Here is an 18,748-nt window from a genome sequence, read left to right on the forward strand (position 1 = left end):
GAACTTTGGAACAAAATTTCCACCTTCTCGCAGAAGGCTGGAGATTCCTTCAAAGATGCGTGGATTAGATTTAGGTTTTTCCAGCGAGACTGTCCACACCACGGATTTAATGAAGTGCAGCTGCCAAGCACTTTCTTCCGAGGTCTCGCCTTACAGTATCAAATGGCTCTTGATACGGCGAGTGAAGGAAACTTCACTACTCGGAATCTGTTGGAAACTGTGAGACTTATCGAAAGCCTTGCTAACAGCAGCAGCACCAAAAACACTGACTCTGAACGGAAGAAGTCTGTAGCCTCTATCGGGAAGGAACAGATGGACGAAGTAAGAGCTAAGTTAGATGTGGTGCACAAGCTTCTTAGGAAGCAAGTCTGTTCAGCTGAAGGAGAAGTAGCAGATACATAAGGAGAAGAAGATGTGAACTACATCGGAGGTACCGGATTCCAAAAATTTGGAAACCATGGCGGAAACAGAAACTTCTTTGGAAATGGCCAAAGAAGTAACCAAAGTTCACAATTTCAAAAACCCTTCAACAACAGCAAGAGCTACTCGAACTCTTACCCCAGACTCAGGAAAGCAAGATCGAAGAAATGTTTGATCGAGTACTGTTGGGACAACAACAAATCACCGTGGATTTCAACGGTAAGATAGACTCTGCCTACAACAATCTGAACACCAAAATCGAGACCTTAGGGACTCAGGTGAGAAAACTTGAAACTCAAGTAATTCAGACGGGCGAGACTATTAAGATGCAAGAAGCTTTCGCTAGAGAGGCAGGAGCCGACAAAGGGAAACACCACGTAAATGCCATCATAGATGATGAATTCTGGCAAGTGGTGAGAAATCAAAACCTTGAGGAAGGAGATTTCGAAATCGAAAGCTCCATGAGTCTCGGCGGATCCCAATGGTGTCGACCGATGTCGATGAACTCGCATCGATCGACAGACCATGATGAAGATCGATGGACGGATTACTCCAGTCATCGATCGACGTCGTCTGCCAAATCGACTGAATGCAATGCGGTTCGAATTCTAACTCATGAAGAATTCGCAGCTAAGCATCCTCACCCACCCTCCCCTTTCTATGAAAAAATCGATCGATCGGTTAACTCAACCATCGATCGACAGAGTGAGTCCGACGTCGATCGTCACAACACACCTCCCATCGATCGACAGGCACCTCTGACATACCGAGTGCGGTTACCCTCAATCGATAATGATTACATCAATGCACTCAGACCACCACCTAAACCATTAGCAAACCCACCCGAACCAAAACCCAACCCTTTAAATAGTTCAACAGAATCTGTTCAAGAAGAACAAGAATCTGAAGGGAGAAGGTTAAGGAAAAGAAAGGAGAAGATTCCTAAAAACCTTAAGAGGGAAGCTAACGATAAGGAGATGGATGGTTTCACTAAACGAGTCCTCAGAATCCCAATCGAAAAACCTTTTGATGAAGCTTACTTCACACACCGGTTGTGGATGTTCTTCAGAGAAACAAAGGTAACTGAGGAGGACATTAGGAGAATGTTTCATCAAGTCCGAGGAAAGATGAAACACAGGATCACATTGACGAAGAAGAGTGATCCAGGGAAGTTCGCAATACCATGCGTAGTCAAGGGTGTTGAATTTCCCCATTCAATGTGTGACACATGAGCATCGGTTAGTATCCTCCCTAGGATCATGGCAGACCAGCTTGGTTTGACCATCGAACCCTCAACAGAATCCTTCACCTTCGTGGATCTTTCAGAGAAACGATCAGGAGGCATCATAAGAGATCTGGAGGTACTGATTGGTAATGCCCTTGTCCCTGTAGATTTTCATGTCTTAGACATCGAGCTTAACTGGAACTCTTCACTTCTGCTTGGAAGATCTTTCCTAGCTACAGTAGGAGCTGTATGTGACATGAACAAAAACAAATTGTGTCTAACGCTCATAGACTCAAACATCCACTACGTTCCCATCCGACCTAAGAGAAAGGTAATTAACTCTGTGGATTATGGGAAAGAACTTGGCTTCATTGGCGCATGCCATTGTGGAGCAGAGTATGAATCGGAGTACAAAACAGAGTACTCGGAATCGATCGACACCCCAACCTTCCCATCGATCGATTCCAATGTGTCAATGGTGACCGATGACCACAACAACACGTCACTCGACGTAATGCACCCACTTGACCATTTCGCTTCACCTAATCATTGTTACCAACATTTTGCCTTCCAACCTCCAACAAGGAGAGGACATGATGATTATTCCATAGGCAGTTGGGCAGACAGTGGTTTCCATGAAAGTTTTGCAGTTGGCACTGTAATTACTTCACCTCATGAGGAACATACCGAGGAATACGATGAGGATTACTGGAAAGAACGTGCAATAAAAATGTCTTTGCAGGATGAAAGACTTGAAACACATAAGTTCACCAACACGTTTCCAACATCGTTCGACGCTGTGCACCCCACATTGATCGATTCCCACCTTCGTTCAGCAAAAAAACCGCTCACATTGATCGACACACCAAAAGGAACATCGATCGATATTCGCACCGCAGCGAAAATTCAGGAGCAGGAGAATATTCCCTCCCTAACTAGGTTTATAGATACCTATATAAATCCTTTTGCACCTCCGAAACCACCTACACACATCAGAGCAAACACACAAGCAAATAAGATGAACACTCTTCCTTCTACATCAACAGAAAAATCCATGAAGAGCAATCATCTCAAGAACACAAGTTCTGCAGAAATTACACTGCCATCGATCGATGTAACTGTAGCTACATCGATCGATACTATTCTAAACCCTAATCTCTCTATTTCTAAATTGAATAATTATGCAAACATTGATTACGGTTTTCTAACACCTGATGAATTTGGTATTTTCGGGGACCCAGATGGCAACGCACGTGCAATGGATGGAATGATTTTACAAGTGTCCAGAGAGGACATAACAGACATCCTTCAACTAGCCAATGGACCTGACAACCTGTTTTCACAGCAACGTGGCACTCCAGACGTCATTCTAACAGATCCTAACAACCACGCAGGAGTCGCCACAACAGAGATGATCTATCACGCCAACCAAAAGGGCAAGCATCGATCGACGGTACAACGGAGACATCGATCGACAGGGTAGCACCAACGTCGATCGATATGGATGAACCGACGTCGATTGATAGACGGTATGAATGTGGGAGCCGCGCTTTTGACATGTATGGAGCCAGAAAGTTCACTTGGGAACAAAGGGACGAATATGGAGTCTACAGAGATGAGCGTGGACACGCACGAAGCACAGCTGGTGAGATGATACCTGTCACAAAGGACAACATCAGGAAAATACTGGAAAGAGCATCTCTTTTTGAGGAGAGCCACATCTGTCTTCCAGAACATGCCACTTCCTTCACACTCACAAGACTGGCACCAGAACTCTACACCAAAGAAGAAATCGATGAAATGGTGTTTGGTATTTGTGGAGCTCAGGAGAAACTGGGAGAGGAGCTCAAAATATTGGTGGATGACACACATCAGCCTTTGGATAGAGGCTACAATGAGATTTTCAGATGTATGGCAGAAATGAGGACAGAAATTGAAAGTTTACGTCAGCAACTTGAGAAGAAAGCTACGACCTCAGCATCGATCGACGCACCACGTGCAACATCGATCGACGTCAGTCTTCCTACAGCTCAGATCCCTGCAGAACCGCAATGTTCAACACAACACAGGGATGAATGGGAAATCTCATGCATCGACACAAGGATAAACGACGTTTACTGCCCTCTCAACAACAACGTGGACTGGCTAAGCACTAAAATCGAGCTACTACAGTAAGATCTGGACACCATTCGCAAGAAGGACCAACATCCAGCCACATCGATCGACATGTGCACCTTCACATCGCTTGACGCCAAAGTCTCAGCAATGAATGAAAGGCTGAGGACTTACGAGGATATGCATGACCGTTTTATATCACCAGTCATGATAGATTTAAACAAATTGTCTCGTCAATTACTTGATGCCCAAAAGGATATTGAGAACATTACTAATCAAAGTTTTTTGCAGGCAAAATCAGCATCGATCGACAGGCTAAGAGGACCCTGGATCGATGGCAAGAAACCTGTGGAGTTACTTCCTTACACAGCAGCAGAGGTTGACAAGATCACATCCAAGATCTACACTGCTCTAGACACCATGGAGGAACGACTTGACAAACGCTGCGATGACATCTAATTTTCATTCGACAACAAAATCAGTGGACTAGACAACCACGCAGAATGGCTACAGAAAGAAGTCAAAGCCATTCAGAGGAAACTCGCAGCTCAACACCAGATATTAGCATCGATCGACGGAACAAAAGCGAAATCGATCGACGGCAACTCACCGAGATCGACCAACAAACACATAATCGCATCGATCGACGCCGAGTCTATACCAATCGGCGAGCAGCTGATACACAAGACAGTAGAGTCAATGCAAAAGGAACTGACAGATCTTTCAGCATACGCCTATGACAACATAGGCTGGCACCAGGTCAGCATTGACAACATTCAAGAAAGGCTACAGAACATCTCCAATGTACTTGGGAAGATGGATGACAAATGGACAAGAAATGATGAGGCCACAAGAAGTTTCATTGCATCTTGGTCCAGAATGCGCAGAGATGACGTGGATGCTTGCTTTCCAACAAGCAGCTGCTTCTCCACCCAATAGCCAATCACTACCACAGTCAAGCTAAATGACTATAACCAAGCGCTGAGTGGGAGGCAACCCACTATTAGGTATTTTACTTTGGTTTTATTAGCTAGCATTTAATTTCTTTCGTTTTATCTCTTTCAGATTTAGGAGAACCAAGTAGGAGGACTTGAATATCGACCGACGACGAGACGTCGACATCGTTCGACATAGGCAACCACACGGCGATCCATGTAACACTTACCCATCGATCGATATTTAATCCGGTCAGATGTATCTTACCTACTTGTTACATTTCGTACATCATACACTTTTCATCATAACTCCGGCTGAGTTACACTGGGATAGTGTAATTTAAGTCTAGGGGGAGATTTACTGATATAATTTATTTTATTCTTACGTAAAAAGGAATTTCAAATAAATTATGCTTAGCTATCGAAAATAGGGACTATAATATCTAACCAATCTTTAGCACCATTTTAGATTTACTGATTGCAGATAGCACTAAAGATGCTAAAGCGGATCAACCTATCAACTACACACTTGCCTTGAACCGTATGAAGTAGCCAAAGCTGATTTCCAACACTAAACCTGACATAACCGCTTGTCTTGGGGCTTGGTATACATGGGATCGGATTCCTCAGATAGGTCTGGAAGCTAACGCCTGGTTTAGATTATTTATCACATTTTCTGTCTCTAGATTTCGACCCTAGATTAGTTATAGAGTATATAAAAAATAATAATAATAATAATAATAATAAAATAAAAATAAGATCTATTGTTTAATTAGGATGAGTCTGAACAGGATTTGGTGGCTAAAACCATTAAGGCTTGATTCATAAAGACTCAAATAAAAGAGTTCGAAACGGGACTTGGAGGCGGCAATCTTCAAGGCTTGCTTTCGCAAAGAACTCTTAGATATAGGTCAAAAAGAAGTGAACAGAACTTGGTGGCAACCACCATTAAGTTTTGATTCATGGAAGCCTGTCCAATCTTGGTCACTGATCCTGCAATGGAAGCAGACTTTGACTCAAGAGAGAAATTTAGAGAGAGAGAAACTAAGAACTAACTTTTACCTGCAGCCCTATATACCTGTCTGAAATCCTTGCATCCTGTGATCGATACTCCCAAGGTAAAGCATTCACTTATTATTTATGCCAAGAAATGAAATCAGTAGAGGGGATGTCAGACGTGAATTGATGAGTTGTGTTATGTTAGAAATGGTTGCTAAGCTAGGATATTGCATAGTGTGCTTTTGTGATTAGGACTTTTTAAATGTGGTTGCAAAATTGTTGAGGAAAGATTTCTATGTTTTTAAAATCTTAAGTTCCCAAATATTTTCAAACCTCTTTCAGAGAGACTGCCTGTATGTTTTGCTTGAGGACAAGCAAAAGGGTAAGTCTGGGGGAGTTGATATACCTTGGATTTGACCCATTTTTATCCATGGTATATTATTATTTTACTATATATATATATCTATGTTTTCTACTCTTCTAGGTATGTTTTCAGGTTCAGGTGCATTTCGGAGTAAAGCTATGACTTTGGAGCATTTTGGAGCATAAAGGACATTTCACCCGAGCTGACCACTTAGAGGTCGACGAGAGGAAGAATAATCGATCGATGCGCATCAGTGCTGACGATCGATATCAGGAAATGCCTCGACAGATGAAGATTAATATCGATCGATGTACACAAGTACCGTCGATCGATGTCGAGACACCAGACGCGACATTTTGGATTCAGCAGACTTAAAAACCAAGGCCAAGCCAAATTACCGAAATGCCCTGACGAGTTTTTAACCTAGTAGAATATATATTGCCTAAGTGTTTTGACGGCAGAGAGAGCTTTTCTTTTCTAGACCTAGTTTTGTTACAAGTTTCATTTTGGAGAGAAGATCACTTGTGATTGGAACTCCTTGTTTCATTTTCTTATCATCTATTCTATGAGTTTCTATTTATCTATTGATATGAATTGCTTTGCTATGTCTGAGTAGTTCAACTGTTAGATCCAGGGTTCAGATAGGTTTGTGGGATTAGCCCCAAACTATAGATCTGCCTTGTTGTGATATTCATGATAGATTTGTATTCATTGCTTGTTTTAGCCTAGCTAACTAGAACTTGATCATAGGATTGCATATTCAAGCACCCTTGTTATCCCATCCTGACATCTATCTATCATATTAGGATTGCTAGAGAGGGCTAACCGCCAATTTAGAATCTTAGTAGAGCATTTTCATACTCGCGCATAGGCCTGGCTAGAACCCGTCGATCGATGTCCTCAACTGACAATCGATCGATGTTGGCAAAGGTGTATCGGTCGACGTCTTATTAGACTATCGATCGACACTCTCTTGTGTCTGCATCTAACCGGTGAGACACAAGATCTAGTCTGTTAACCAGTGGTACATGCGACAGCTGATCACTGAGCTAAGCGAATGAGCTATAATATATCATGCATGCAATAGTTAGGCATCTATAGGAATTATAATCTCCAACACCTGAATAGTGGCCCTGCATCTAATATCATTTCCAACCTAAGTTACATTTATCATTTACTCGCTAGTTACTATTGCTATTTCATTTAAAATATTACAACCTTTAGAATTAATAAACACTAGATTTAATTGTTCCCTAGCTCCTTGTGGATTCGATCCCTAAGTACTACATCTGAACCTCTTTTGATGAGAGTAACACTCCTTAGGGTAATTTGAGTGGTATCAAAAGTTAGTGACAATGCTTATCTGATTTGCAAGGTAAGTAAGATATTTCTCCAAGTTTCAATTTTCTGATCTATCTTCAATTTTCTGATCTATCTCCTTCTATTGCAGATGATCCAGATTTGTGAACAAATCCTTTTGAAGAGGAAGAGAATGATGCGCCTCAATACATAGATCCGGACCAGGATGGCGATCATGTTGCTCATCTCAGCCAAACCGAGGTTTCCCCTTCAGATCAAGCTGACCGTACCGACCATGCTGTCTACCGCAATGCAGCTAAGGATAGTTCCATGACCTGACGATGGAACTGACGACCCACATGAGTTATTTCCCGACCAACTCGTCAAGTTAAGACTTATAGTCGAGCCAGACATCACTTGGGACGTATGTGGGAACCGAAATTCGCACCGTCGATTTTCGTTGAATTAGGAAAGTTAGGAATGCCCTAATTTTCCAGAGGTCTCGGATATCTGCTAAACCACACGTCAAACAACCAAGAACACGGAAAGACAGACGGGAAAAATATGAGAATGAAAAAGAGAACGAAATTGGTCTTATTCTGTATCTGCATATGAGCGTTACAACAAGGTAAAGGCCTTGGCTGCTAGAGCTGTCGGCGAAATCTCCTAGTTCTAGCACCTAAGATTGCAGAAAACCTAATTGAGTCGCAGCTCGAATAACAAAAATGAAAAGTTGCCTAAATCGTTCTAAGTATTGTTCTGAGTAAAAATTCATGTGTCCTCTCGTCCCTTCAGCTTCCATCCCCTTATATACTCCTTCTAAGGCAGTTTATCGCTTCACAGATATATTCCATATTTCTTCGATCTCTGTAGTTATCTTCGGAAATGACATTTATCTTCAAAAACTTGACATTTATCTTCTTCTGGGCGACAAATGATAAACCATCATAACGACTGGGCTTGGTTTCATAAAATCATAAGTGGCCTCTTTGCCGTGTTCTAGCCTTTTCTAGGCTGTTTTCCAACTTTGGCATTTTTATGATTTTATATTAAGAATGCTTCCGAAACGACGTCAATTCCAAAGAACACTCAAATTCCTCGTATAAAGTAGGCAACCTTGGGTGATCAGCTAACCGTTGCCGTTTTAGACGATCAATCTGAATGTTCTTCGAGAAAAACGAGTTCTTGCGGTTTTTAAATCGTAAAGTTCCAATGATACCTCCGATCGAGACGAAACAATAATGTGTTCGATGCAATCTCGAGAGAGGAGTTACAAGGATGAGGTGAAGATGGACTTCGGTTGATCCAGCTCGGCGAATGGCCGAGCTGTATCCGTGTTCGATCCAGCTCGGCTGTTCGCCGAACTAGACTTGTTCCAGCTTGGCGAACAACCGAGCTGAATCTGCGTTCGATACAGCTCGGTCGTTTGCCGAACTAGACTTGGTCCAGCTCGGAAAACGGCCGAGCTAAATTCCACGTATGATCTAGCTTGTTTGATTCGACGAACTGATCATTAGACCTTTGATAGTTTTTTCCGTTCTTTCTTGACTTTTTTTTTGTTTTTTATGGAAATTAAGTTTCTATCGGAAGTTTTTCCGACGTTTATTTCGTCTTAACCGATTTTGACCCCAACAGTTACCCCCCCCCCCCCAGCTTGTTAGGATAGTGATGTTCTTGCACTGGCTTAGACATGTTCGAATAAGTTAGACAGAATCGACTGTCCGAAAATCCAAAGATGAATAGTGAATCTTTTTGCCTATAAGTAGTTGGAGTAAGTTTTCAAATTCTTTACTTTCTCATTCCCACAAATTTTCTCCCAAAGAAGATCCTTTGCTCTCTTCTCTTCCTTTGAAAAAATCTCTTCCTTTTCCTCTCTTTTTTTTCTCTCTTTTTTTTTTCTTTTTGAGAAGGAAAGATCATGCTTTCAAAGTGAAAATCTTCTACTAAGTCTCGTCACGATCGTTCTGTTCCTGACGGTTCCAGCTCGCAGCATATCAGTGTTGTGCTAAAGGTGGAATTCTCGGCCGACTCGATTGATCCTGAAGAGATCGATGCATACTGGACGGCAAGGGGTGAAGTGAAACCTCCCGTCGCTGTGCTATGGGTTCCTCCCCCTTTTAAAACCAACCCTATGGCCGGCTGTCCGAGTATGAGTTGTCCAAATGGGCTTGCGGCCATTAGACGTTTCTGCAGGATTCCTGAATCAGTCGAGTTTCGCCTTCCAGAAGGTGGGGAAGTTGCACAATCTCCGCCTGAAGGCTATTTCATGTGCTATGAGGTGTACTTGATGCAGTGTCATCTATGCTTCCCTATCCCGGAGCTTATCGTACGGCTTCTTAACCGTTTCAACTTGTCGATAAACCAGGTTAATCCGTGCGTTTTACTGCACCTCGTTGAAATCTTGGTGCTGAGTTACGAACTGGGAATTACCCTTGACGCTGATCATCTCAAGGCCTTAGTCGACCCCTGATGGTCTACTTCACTCATAGTCCAAGTGAGGCCTCGTACGAGCATGGCGATCATCGCGGAGTTCGTATCAAAATACCATTTGTGGAAGGAGCCGAATTAGCGATGCCTCGGTGGAAGCGAGCGCCATCCCCATGTTTAGGACTGGATGGGGGAAAAAGGTATTATTGATTTCCAATGTTTGCTATCTTTGGTTTCGACGATGTCTGATCTTCACTTGTGTTTTTTTTTTAGTCTCCGCCTCTTTCTATCCGATGCCCGAGGGATTGCTCACCATTCAAGAGTTATTACGCGGACGTCCATGCTTCTGGGCGTACTTTTCCCCAAAGCGGGTCTGTCATGTTGTCGCGCTCTACAGTTCCCGGTTTCAGCCAGACCTGCCGACCGAAGAAGGGTCGGAGTCTAGTATGGATGGGTTTATTTAATATTTGCCGCAGACGAAGAGAGACAGGTCGAAGCCTCGCAAGGACAAGCATCTTATGGTGGATGAAGACGTGGTTGACGGACAGCTTTCTCCTGATAACATACTCAAGGACTGTCTTGACAGTCAAGCCGGTGGAAGCAGCGGCGAGCAGTTTAACCTCAACGGGATGTTTGAATTCGACTTTCCTCCGGCCGAGGGTGGATCCAAAGAAGTGCCAGATTTATCCAAGGCGGCGAGGATGGTCAATGGGGCAGGTTCTCATCTTTGGACATTCTCGGGTTTTGTTTGGCCCTAAGCTTTACTGATTTTGAGAATTCTCGCAGGGCTTTCTTATGATAAACCGAGCCCTCGATACGAGCAAACAAGAGGCTCGGATGGCTCGATTCAAGGCTGAGGTGGCTGACAAAGAGATTGCTCGTTTGAACGATGAGTTGGAAAGTTCTCGTCGTCGTGAGAGAGAGTCGTTGGAGAAGGAGGTCAACCATGCCTATAGGCGAGGGAAGAGAGAGATAATGGAAGTTATAAAGAGCCGTCGTGATAAGTTCTCGCAAAAGTTTGGAGAGCTCAAGGGGCGCTATAAAGCGCTCGGGGATTATCGCGAGTGTCGTAGAACCGTGGGTGGTTTGTACCTTTAGCAGCTCCCGACTACTCTTTTACTAACGAGTATGCGAAGCAGACCGAGAATATGGCCGAGAAAGACGAGAAAGACAAAGATTTAAAAATTTCTGAGGTTGAGGAAGAGATTTGGGAGCAATGGGAACCAGTTCCCGTTTCTACACGGTGGAGGCCGAGATGGGAGATCCTGGCGAGGTGAGTGTAGTGGACCAACCGGTGGCTCCGCTTAATGTGAACGACTATTCGATCGGAAGGTCGATGAGTGGGGACTTTGATCTTGGAGATTGACTGCAAGGTTCATTGTGAGTTGTTCGGAAAGTGTTCCCTTGACTTTGTAATTTGTTTCTGTTATTTGTACGTGTGCTGGCCCAATATTGCCGTTTTTTTGATGTAATAGGACTGGCCGAGTTAGGCTTCGAATCCCTGCCGTTTTACCGGCCTTCTGTTTGATCCATGCTTTTATAAAAAATGAGGTTTTTAAGGATGTTTGGATTTTTTGCTAAGTGTATGGAGAAGGTTTTGAGTTGTCATCTTGTCCTTCGCCTCTTTTCATTTTGGTGGATTGTCGAACTTGTTGCTCATTGAAGCTCTGAGCGTGCTTTTGGTTATGGACGAAGAGGCATGCTTTCAGGATCTCGTATCTTTTCGATATCATGCCTTGAGACATTAGAGACCAGTATGCTGGGTTTAGGGTAAGACCTATGTTTACTTTCGGTTGAAGGCTATTTTGATGACTAATCGGCTGTTGTTTAGCCTATTGCGATTTTAACCTGGCTCCATTCCGCGATAAGTTCTCGGCTTATACGACTTGTATGGTAGGAATCGAGCATCTCTTTGAGGAAAAATTTTAAGTTTCCCTAAAGTGCTGACCGAAATTTTGGATTTCTTTTATAGCACGCTATCTTATCCTAGTCGGATGTAAGAGGACCTATCCTTAGGATTGATCAAAATGCGTTTGTTGAGGACGGCTAATGTGCTCGGCGGGGCCAGTCGACGAGCGTTTGTAATGTATAGTCGACTGAGAGGATGTTTTTGAAGATCTAAGCGACGTCTCGCTTATTTTTTTGAAAACGTATTGTTAGTGATATTCTGAGTATCCGAGACCGGGGTCTTGTGTTCTGGTCGGGGGTCGGAACCGACAGTACGACCGAAACATTTTTGCCAATGAGTTTTTGGAATCTGTTGATTCTGGCCATGCCTTAGTCGATGTGACGAAGTTTATTTGTCGGATTAGTTAGTGTGGAGTTGATCCATTTCGAGGTAGGATGATTTGTTCCGAGTTTCCGCTTTTTATTTTTGTACAATAATCGTTTTGCTCGTCTTTGGATGTTTCCCGAAAGTACAAGAAGATGTTTTTCCAAAATAAGAGAGATATTAACGAAGTTTTATTACCGAAAAAATTTTAAAAATATTGAGTACAAGGCAAAAATTTTAGAATGCGGGAATATACGGTCGTGATATGCCGTATTTTGTGTTCGGCCAGGTACCAGCGTGTCAATTGTGTTTGGGATCCCCAGATTGCAGCAATTTTGTTATGAGTCGGGAATTTGATGCCTAAGTGATAAGTCGACGGGACTGCTTTCATAGCGTTCAGCCAAGGCGTGCCAATGATGACGTTGTAGATGGCTGGGTGGTCAATGACTGTGAAATCATGACTTCTTTCGTCGCAACGGGTAGATTGATAGATCCGAGTCATAGATATCGTGCCCTGGAAACCGGTTAGCGGTTTGGGGGATGGTACGACTTCTCCTAGCTAGACGTTCATTCTTTTAAGAGTGTCGCGGAAGATGACGTTGACCGTGCTGCCCGTGTCGATGAGAACTGTCGTGACCTCGAGATCTCTTATCACGATATCGATCACGAGCGGGTCGCAGTGGGGCTGATCGATCCCGCCAGCCTCTTCTTCATCGAAAGTGATCACTTCTTTTGGGAAGTCGCTAGGCGCGAACCAGGTTAGCGAATTTTTGCTTGTCTCAGCCTTACGCTCATAAGCTTTGATGGCGGAGATGGTATCGCTGCATTACTGCGATCCTCGAATGATCATATTGACCCTGCGACGACTATTGTCATTGCCTTTCTCGTCCTGCCTTCTTCCGCGCTTTTCTCCTGATTGGTTCTTTCGGAGAGAGTTCTCGGTTTGAGGGGCTTTATCATTTCTCGGAGGACGGTCTGAGTCGCGGACGAGATCTTTTACGCTAGATACTTCGGCGAGTTCTCCTGCGAGCAGCTTTGCAGCCAACCTTGCACCGAGAACCTTGCAGTTTTTGGTCGAATGGCTGCGGGCCTGAAGAAAGTCGCAGAAGGCGTTCTCGTCGTAATTTGGATTACGAGTCCATGTATTTCCCGTTTTCTGGCCTTGCTCTGGTCTGGATTTCATGGCGTAGTTATGCGCTCCCTGGGTCTCCTCTTCCCCGTGAAGGGCGTTTTTGTCATTACGAGGGTTTTTTCTTTTAGATTTCTGATCCGACCCGGGATCCTTCAATGAAGCTTTCATGAGTTCTGTTTTTGCGATAAGATTTTCGTCTCTTCTTCGATGGTTCGTAGTCTGTGGCCTTATGGAGATCGTCTTGAATCGTACGTGGCTTATCCAAGGTTATCCACTTCTTAAACTTTGATTTGTACTAGAGCGTTTTACGGAGTGCGTCTACTGCCACTTTGTGGCTTATTCTGCTGACTCTAGCCATGACAATCTTAAATCATTTTTTGAAGTCGCGGAGAGGCTCGTCCTCTCCTTGGGACATGCTCCAAAAGATCGACATCGGATGTTTCTCGGTCTATGAACATAGAGTAATGCTTGAGAAACTCCGAGGCGAGTTTGCGAAAGCTTCCAATGGAATTCCGCTTCAGGCGAGAGAACCATTCGAGCGCTGCTTCTTGGAGGTTTTCGATGAAGAGGCGGCATTTTCCGGCATCCCTTTCGCTTTCTCTTTATTTGACTCTCCCCATTGCGATCTGGAAAGCTTGCAGGTGTTCCCTTGGATCGGTTGTTCGATCGTAAGGCTTGATTTTTCCAGGGTCTGAAACCTTAGTTCTGGTGATACGGGTGGTAAAAGGCGTTTTCGAGATTCCTCGAGCAGCAGATCGATATGGAGCGCGGTGCTAGTAGCGTGGTGAATCTGAGAGTTCACCGCTCTGACTTCTGCAGCCGTTTTCATGACATGATTGCGGATCTGGGATTTCTTGCTAGCAGGTTTCTGATTTTGTCGGTATTTGCCGCGAGTGTTCCTAGTTTGCTCCTCCGCCAGTTCTTCATGTTCGTCCCAGAAGACAGCTTCTTCTTCTTCGGTCATAAGATTATCGAACTGTGAATCATCTTTAGTCGCACGACTCTTTGTACGGCGCGAATGCACGTCTGCCTCGTTTGTAAGTTTAGACTGACTGCTAGAATCCACATCGATGCGCTCAATTTCTCCTTCTTCCTCATCTTCCACGATGGGGGGGGGGGGGAAGATCTCCCGGCTTTTTCCGCGTTGGCGCAGGGGTGGTTTCGTTGGGATTTTCCCATGACGTTTTCCCCTGCACGTTGCCGGACCGGTAAAGGAGTCGCGAAATCGAGTCTTCTTCCGTGGATTCGGGTTGTCCCGCACGGAAGGACGGCACTGGTTCTTGCCGGTAGGTTTTCAACCTGTTTAGCGAGAGAACTCATGACCTTGTCTTGTTCTTCCGACTTCTTTTCAAAAGTCGAAAACATTTTCTGAACCACATGTCAAGCAATCAAGAACACGAAAAGACAGACGGGAAAAATATGAGAATCGAAACGAGAACGAAATTGATTTTGTTTCGAATCTGCGTATGAGCGTTACAACAAGTCAAAGCCTTGGCTGCTAGAGCTGTCGGCGAAATCCCCTAGTTCTAAAACCTAAGATTGCAGAAAACCTAATTGGGTCGCAGCTCGTATAACAAAAACGGAAAGTTGCCTAAATCGTTCTAAGTATTGCTCTGAGTAAATATTCTTGTGTCCTCTCGTCCCATTAAATCCAGTAAGCGTCCACTGTGCTATCATGTTATATTGCCAATGTGCTTTACACAAGTGTGTTAAGTAATATAAACACTTAATTTTTTTTTTTGTAAAACACAAGTATTGATGCTCAAACCCCGGTTGGGAGGCTTTTTAAAATAGCGAGAAACCATTATGCTACATTACATTAATTGTTTCGTTGTTTTGTCTTTGGTTAATATTATTTTCTCTGGTTGTGATTACAATATACATTTTCTCCCATCTAAAAACTGAGTATTTCGTTTGTTTGAAAAGTAATAACAAGGCAAGTCATAAACGTTACATTAACAACCAAATCCCTTATATATTAATTGAGGAACATTTGAAAAGATGTAACCTCAATTTTGTATTAATTAAAAGAGGCCCCAATGCATAGGTGGCACTCAATTAAGTAGTCAATTACATTCAATTGAAAAATAAGTAGGTCCACATTCGATTTTTATATGTTGTTAGATATATAAGTTGGTCAAACTATATGATATAATGATATGATATGATATTTTCTTTCCTTAAATAAAACCTACAGAATTACCATAAATGACTAATATATATATGACAATTAATGAGTTTAATAATAAAGATTTGATAACAATGTATATCTCCTCCATCATTTTTTGCTTAATTTTATATTATTAAAATAAATTAAACAATCAAATTAGCTATAAAAATAAAATTTAGATTTTTTCGTATATGTTATATTTTGAATTTTTAAAAACGACAATAAATGACTAAAACTATTAAAATTATTATGTTAAAAATTAATGATCAATGGTTTAACACTTTTATTATAAGAAGATACACATGATTTTAAAACCATATGAGTAAAAAATATCATTTAATAATATAATATATATATATATATATATATATATATATATATATTAAACACTATATACCATAAGATTACATAAATATTTTAATATTAAAACTTTCAATGAATTTTCAAGAACATTTATAAATTATAAACTTATTAAAGATTTCAGATTGAAAATTTTGTTATCGATGATTTAAATATTTTGTTATAAAACGATATGAACGATCATAGAACCGTATGATTATAAATTCTTATTTAATAAATAACTATACAAAATATACTATTCCTAGAAAAATAGGTTGGTCCATCTTAACTTATATTACACTTTTTATTAAACTAACTATCGAATTGATAAATAACGTACCAAAAAATGTTTTGCACTTTCCTTAAATAAAAGCTACGAAATTACCTAATATGATTAACGTATATGTGAAAATTAATTATAATGAATAATAAATATTTGATAACAATTTTTGTATCTTAGTTCTTTTTTTAATTTTATATTATTAAAATATATTTAAAAATCACATTAAATATATAATAAAAACATTTATAATTTTTCTTATATGTTATATTTTGAATTTTTCAAAACGTCTATAAATTATTAAAAATTTGAAGATCCCCACTCTGAAAATTTTGTGATCAAAAGATTATTTTTTTTGTCATAATAAGTTACAAATGATCATAAAATTGTATTAATATGAACTTTTATTTAATATTATAAGAAGATACACATTATTTTAAAACCATATGAGTAAAAAATATCATTAAATAATAAAACATATATATAGATTATACTATATACCATAAGATTACATAAATATTTTAATATTAAAACTTTCAATGAATTTTCAAAAACATTTATAAATTATAAACTTATTAAAGATTTCACATTGAAAATTTTGTTATCGATGATTTAAATATTCAGTTATAAAATGATATGAATGATCATAGAACTGTATGATTATAAATTCTCATTTAATAAATGACTATATAAAATATACTATTCTTAGAAAAATAGGTTGGTCCATCTTGACTTACATTATATTTTTTATTAAACTAACTATCGAATTGATAAATAATCTACCAAATTTTTTTTGCACTTTCCTTAATTAGAAGCTACGAAATTACCTAATATGATTAACGTATATATGAAAATTAATTATCATGAATAATAAATATTTGATAACAATTTTGGTATCTTAGTTCTTTTTTTTTAATTTTATATTATTGAAAGATATTAAAAAAAATCACATTAAATATATAATAAAAATGTTTATATTTTTTCTTATATGTTATATTTGAATTTTTTAAAATGTCTATATATTATTAGAAATTTGAATATTCCCACTCTGAAAATTTTGTGATCAATAGATTATTTTTTTGTTATAATAAGTTACAAATGATCATAAAATATAACGCATATGAATTTTTATTTAATAAATATTCAAACTAAATAATATATATATATATATAAACACTAATGATTTAAAGCAATAAGATTGGCTGATCAATTTAGTCGTCCAGTTGAAATCTTTCAAAAGTATGTGAAAGACTAAAGTCAAAGTAAATATGAATTTAGAATAGTAGTTATATTTTACTAACCAAATACCGTAAAAAACCGAACCGAACCAAAACCAACCCGATATTCGGATTGAACACCCGTAATCCAAATGAAGCCAAACTATTGTTTCATTCTCCAAAATATAATAAAAATAATAACTTAATCCCGCGCAAGGCGCGGGTTTTATCCTAGTAAATCTTAAACCAAAAACATACATGAAATTGAAAAGTCAACAATAATCAATACCATGCTTTAACTAAACTAATGACAACTAGATTGCAACATCACATGACCTTCTGTTGTGTCCTCCTTTACCACAACGACTACACTTGTACTCTTTTACCATTTGTTCTTTTTCTTCTTTTACCAGCACTTCTTTTACCAGCACTTCTGCGTGTTTCAGGTGGTAGTACTTTTGAATGTTCATCACTTTAAGGAACACACCATTCATCTTTCCGGATATGTATATGATTAATGCTTTCTCCGTGCATTTCTCCAAGCAGTAGTCGTGTATGATTCATCTATGAATAGATGTATCTTCATACCTCTTGAAAATAGCTGGAATAGCATGTCTGCAATGAATTTTTCCTAAATCATACTTTCCATTCGTACAAGTTCTTCTAGCCAAATCAACGACACAATCATACTTGTCACCTATAACAAGAGAGATGCACTCCTTAATTGGAACACCTTATATCCTTTAGCCTTTTGTATCCTTCTATCAATATTTTCTCCACCTTTATTGTTAAAGGATCCTTATGTATTAAAGTTAACAATCTACAATCAAAAACCATTTTGTTAGCGTCTACCTTATACTGTTTAACGGAAGAATCACAGGATACTCCATAGAGGTTTTCAATACATAATTTATTAATTCTGTTGGATTATTCATCCTTATGTCATACCTGAATCAATGAAAGTGACAACTAGCCCATTTTCTCACATCTGTGCTCTGAAGGTATGTTCCAACAGTCGGACTCATTCTACAAATTTCATCTAAAATTTCCAAAAAATCGACAACCGTATATGCTTTTGAAGATCTTTCAACAAACCTTGATACTTCTCTTACCTTATAGTTCTTAACGACATTTCTTAGCAGATGATGCATGAAAATTCCATGTCTAGCATGTGGATAAACACTGCCGAGTGATTTGACAATTGATGAGTTTACATCCGAAACAAATGCTAAACCATGATCATCACCAATAACAACCTTCAACTACATGAAAAAACACTCCCACAAAATTGTCATTCTCTGAATCAAACAACCACAAATGCAATTGGATAAAGATTAGAGTTACCATCTACAACTATAGCAAAGAGTAAATCTCCTTTGTATTTACTTTAAAGAAAAGTACCATCTACTATACAACCACCCTCCAAATTTCCTTGTAGAACCCTCTCACAGATTGACCAAATGAAAGAAACAAATACTTGAATCTACCATCAGTTTCAGTTGTGTAGTGAGTATGCGTATTTTGGTATTTTACCAAAACTTTTCTCTGGCATTC

The 18,748-nt window shown here is 40.1% G+C and overlaps 1 non-coding gene across 1 annotated transcript; it reads right to left on the reverse strand.

The window, feature by feature from the left end:
* On the reverse strand, nucleotides 1–107 carry LOC125609670. Its single transcript, XR_007339822.1, has one exon. It is a non-coding gene; the product is annotated as a small nucleolar RNA R71 (small nucleolar RNA).
* Nucleotides 108–18,748: the final 18,641 nt, after the last annotated feature.

This window comes from Brassica napus, chromosome A5 (assembly GCF_020379485.1).
Source record: "Brassica napus cultivar Da-Ae chromosome A5, Da-Ae, whole genome shotgun sequence".
NCBI classification, from domain to species: domain Eukaryota; kingdom Viridiplantae; phylum Streptophyta; class Magnoliopsida; order Brassicales; family Brassicaceae; genus Brassica; species Brassica napus.